The sequence below is a fragment of the Octodon degus genome, unplaced genomic scaffold (assembly GCF_000260255.1).
Source record: "Octodon degus isolate 3935 unplaced genomic scaffold, OctDeg1.0 scaffold00017, whole genome shotgun sequence".
NCBI classification, from domain to species: domain Eukaryota; kingdom Metazoa; phylum Chordata; class Mammalia; order Rodentia; family Octodontidae; genus Octodon; species Octodon degus.
This window is the reverse complement of record NW_004524593.1, coordinates 12,571,137-12,575,979: the sequence shown is the minus strand read 5'-3', so window position 1 is coordinate 12,575,979 and position 4,843 is coordinate 12,571,137.

Genomic DNA, 4,843 nt, shown 5'->3' with positions numbered 1-4,843 from the left:
GTACCGCAGTTTGCAGATCCTTTGTCAGTGTCGGCCATGTGAATGAGTCACGGCGATTGCTTGACCTATTTGCTCTCTGTGAAAGCCTGAAAGAATGTTTTCTCTCCATGTGACTCTCCTTAGGCACACTCTACATCATCTATCACTTTCCTCTGTGGCCCCATAATCTTCTTGATCAGAAAATTTGGGACACAACAGAGTTACATGATGTTACAGTACAGGTTCTCCTATGTCCTGAGTCTTCACTCACCTTGAAAGGCTAGAGCCAAAATGTTGGCTATCCTTGCAGTCCTCCTTTTTTCTCTAATTGAAAAATACATTTTAAAATATTGTTATTATAAAACTAACAAATACTACTGATGGAGAACAAACCCCAAGTCAGGCAGAGATTGGACATTTAATTCTTTATTCTTGAAAGTAAGTATTACTGAGCCTTTTAATCCCTGGAGGAAATGAGACACCTTTTGAATTTTGAGGGGTAATGAGAAATTTGCATGGCCTTGAAGTCCCTCCCCAAATTACATATTATTTATCTAGTCAAAGAGTACAGCTTGACAGACAGAATCCTGACAGACCCATTTCAATCATATAGATGATTGAGCATCACTGATAATACAGTAAATTGAAATTAGTTGACAGATACAATGAGCAAATAAAGCATCATTTTTGTCCTATCCTCATAAAGAGGCATCCACAGAACCTAATGATGATGGAACACTGGATAAAGGAGAACTCAGGACATAGGAGAACCTGTACTGTAACATCATGTAACTCTGTTGTGTCCCACAAAGTGAGGGACACTCGGCAAAACACCTGCCCTGTACTCTTCAACAATGCCAAGGTCATGAAAGTCAAGAAAAAGTAGAAACATTGCTCCAGACTAAATAGAAATAAAGAGACATGAAAACTAAACCCACAATTCTTGGCTTGGTCTTTCTGATACACCAACATTGTTGGATATATACCCAGAAGAAGACTGAAGAGATGCTATTTATCTTTATTCAGCATACCAAAGAGACACCTGCATGCCCATGTTTATTATGGCATCATTCACAATAGCCAAGATGTGGTATCAGCTAAGCTGCCTATCACCAGAAGAGCAGATAAGTAGGATGTATATGGAATATTGTCCAGCCATAAAGAAAAATGAAATCTCATCATTTGAAGCAAAATGGATAGAACTGAGGATATTATGTTAAGTAAAACAAGCCAGACACAGAAAGACAAGTACCTCATGTTCCCTTTCATGTGGAGGCAAAAAAAAAAAAAAAGCCATCTTGGATATAGCACAGTGATTACTAGAGTTTAGGAAGGGAAAAGAGGTGGCTAGAGACAGGTTGGATTTGATCAGTGCACATGGTACACATGTATGGAACTATCACTCTAAATCCCATGCATAAATATAATTAATGCTTGTTAATAAAATAAATTTAAAAGAACATTTGACTACTGATGTAATTGAAATGGAGTCAAAGGATTAGAAAGTAGCATTAAGTTAATTTCCTGACTTTTATGGTTTTGCAAGGGTTTTGTAGAATGTTCTTGTACATAGATCATAGAGCTAAAAGGTTCAAGGGTCATAGGGTAGCATATCAGCCACATATCCCTAAATGATTCAAAGAAAAAATTTCTTTGTATTATTATTACAACTTCCTGTAGGTTTGAGATTGCCCTTTTCTCCCAAGTGAGTGAGAATTTTCCAAGAAAATGAGAGCAATGAAGTCACAGATTCAAGAGTGCTATAAAACACAAGTATGAATACATAAAAAGTCACCCCTTAGGTACATCATAATAAACCCAGCCGCAGAGTTCCTTTCTAGCTTCCAAGACCCTTCCCCCTTCTCCTCCACTAACAGGACTCCCCAGTGATCACTGCACGTAAGAGTGCTGTACCAATGGAACTATTCATTTCACTGGTAGGGAAAGTTCCATCCCTACCCTCTATCAAGGCATTCGTCTCTTATGTCAGGACTTTTGGTGAAGGGGACATCCACCTCACTCAGTATCACAAAGCACAGCATCACAAGGTCCAGACAACACAGTCACGAAAATCACTGTGGATGTCTTCAATATTTCTATCTTTATGATTCTCAAGGAAGGAACTGCACAAAATCCAATTCCATTTCTTATCCCAGGGATTTTTTTTCTACTTTGAGTTAAAGAGAAATGTTTTTTTAAATCTTCTTGCTGTATTTCTGCATGATACTTCATCCAAGACAAACACATGGCCAGCTTTTGGGGACAGTAATAATTCTTCAGATATAGGCAATCACATCTGAAGAAATCTTTACATTCTTCTTGTCCCAACATTACCTTTCATTCTCATATAGCCCCAGTATAGCTAGAAATTACACAGTGACTAAGAATGGTGTAGATTAACACAAAACTTTGAATGAAAAATTCTTATAGAACAGATACTTCATCAAGTTCATTGGTTGTTTGACTAGTTGACTGGTTCTTGTCTTTGTTTCCTGGGGTCTGAAATCCAGCTAAGTGGGGAAATCTACCACTGTGTGGGTCTTTGAGCAGGACAGGACACAGAGCAAGATATGGAAGGCAGGGAGTTCAATGGTTCACACGATCCAAACTTGGAAAATTATGAAATTCTTTGAATTGAAAGGGAGTAACAAGGAAATTTTATTATGATTGACAGGAGGGTGACCTCCACTGACTTTCTTTTGGAGTGGTAGGGCAGCTCTGCAGTGGCTGAGCCACTGGTATTGGTGACTCCTTAAACTGGGTGCTCTTGTGTTGTGACCTATAGGAGATGTCAGCTACACAACTTACCTTACTTCTTGTATGTGTATTTCCCAAGCCTCTTCTCAATCCTTCCACCAATTCCATGAGCTACCTGATGTTCTTCTGATAAATTCTTTATGTCTGACATCCATAAGGCTTGGTTTCTTCTATTTATAACAAAGAAAGTGAATACACCCAGTTTTTACTGCTGAAAAGTTTACACCTTTTTTTGTTGTTGTTGTTGTTGTTGTTAAGAAAAATTGGGACCGGGGAGATGGCTCAGTAGAATAAGTGTTTCCCTGGCAAGTGCAAGGGTCTCAGTTCAATCCCTGGTTCTGCAAAAAAAAAAAAAAAAAAAAAAAAAAAACTGCTCCTGAGCAGGTAAAATGGCTAATTCCAAAGGTGCTGCCCAATGGAAAAAGTGGTTCTGGTAAAGGGGGAATGGGGGGGAGCCTCTGGGAGTGACAGGGCTGACAAGAAGGCTCAGGGCCCCAAAGGTGGTGGCAGTGCAGTAAAGGTCTGACACATTCTATGTGAAAAACACAGCAAAGTTATGGAAGCCATGGAAAAGTTAAAGTCCAGGATGAGATTCAGTGAAGTGGCCTCACGGTATCATGAAGATAAAGCCAAGCAAGGGGGTGACTTGGGTTGGATGACCAGAGGCTCCATGCTAGGACCGTTTCAAGAAGCAGCATTTGCCTTGCCTGTGAGTGGGATGGATAAGCCTGTGTTTACAGACGCACCAATTAAGACAAAGTTTGGATATCATATTATTATGGTTGAAGGGAGAAAATAAAATTATGTGAAAGGTAAAAAAAAAGAAGAATGAAAGAAAACCTGCTCCCACAGTGATCAAGTTCTCTGCTTTGATTCATAACACTGATGGAAACATTTAAAAGCAGTCACTTGGATTTTTAAAAAATCTCATCCTTAATCAAGCACCTGATTTCCCTAACTGTCTCAGTTACTCTTCTCTTGTTGGAACAAATACCTGACACTCAATATTAGGGAAGGAAAGGTTTATTTAGCTCACAGTTGCTGGAGGTTTCAGTCCATATTCAGGGGCTGCAAGGTAGAGTGGCACATGGCTGAGAACAACCTTTCATGGCAGTTGCAAAGAGCAAGAGCAAAAAGGAAGGGGTAGCAGCAGCTCAAGCAGCTAGCTTCTCTTCCCTCCTTACACTGAAATGCAAATTACCTGCCCCAGGGCAGGTGCAGCATCCACACCCACAGTAATCAGTCACAAACTCTAGAAGCTGCCCACAACTCCATGAGGCTTTGGGGGGACACCTCTACACAAACCATAACTCCAACACAACCTCCTGAGGACTGCTAGTACTTGCAGTACATTAGCCTCAAGAGGCTGTCTGCATCGTAACAGCAGAACTGACTTGCTTTGTTCTGTTCTCTGATTTCTTGTATTTTATGTTGCTTGCTTGAGTCTTTACTAAAGCAGCCACAGAATAGGAAAACAAATCATTCAATTTAAAGAGATAGAAAATAACTCTCCACATCTTCACACACACACACACACACACACACACACACACACAACTTTTGATTAGGTATATCTCCTTAGTCACATTTTAATATTTCTTTGAGCTGAAACTCTCTTCCCGGCAACTACACACTCTTATTTGTGGAGCATAGCAAAAAGCAGAGGCCTTGTCTCACCCCCAAAATTGTTACCCTGCCCCCCACAGAAAGTCTAAGGTCAGAAAAACAGGGCAGACATTTTTTGTGGGCTGGCTGGCACTATTTCTCTGCAGTGACTTAACCTGATAACTCTCCTTTGAAATTAATGTTTTGAGACAGATCAGCCAACAAGTCCACTTGGTTAAGCCAATTCCTCTCCTGCTCTCTACTGGTTCCTGCCTCTGGAAGCTGTTCTGAACATTTCTCACTTGTCAATTACTGAAGAAATCTAAGTTCAGTTTGAAATGTGGAACTCGGCCATCTTTGGCTGTTCATGGCATCCGGGGATCTCTGAAGATGCTGCCCTTTCTCCACATTTTATCTTGGCATCTTTCACTGTGTCTGTACTCTCCCTGTACCCACTGGCAGCCCATTAGAGCCTGAATGTGATTCTCACCCTCTTGATGTC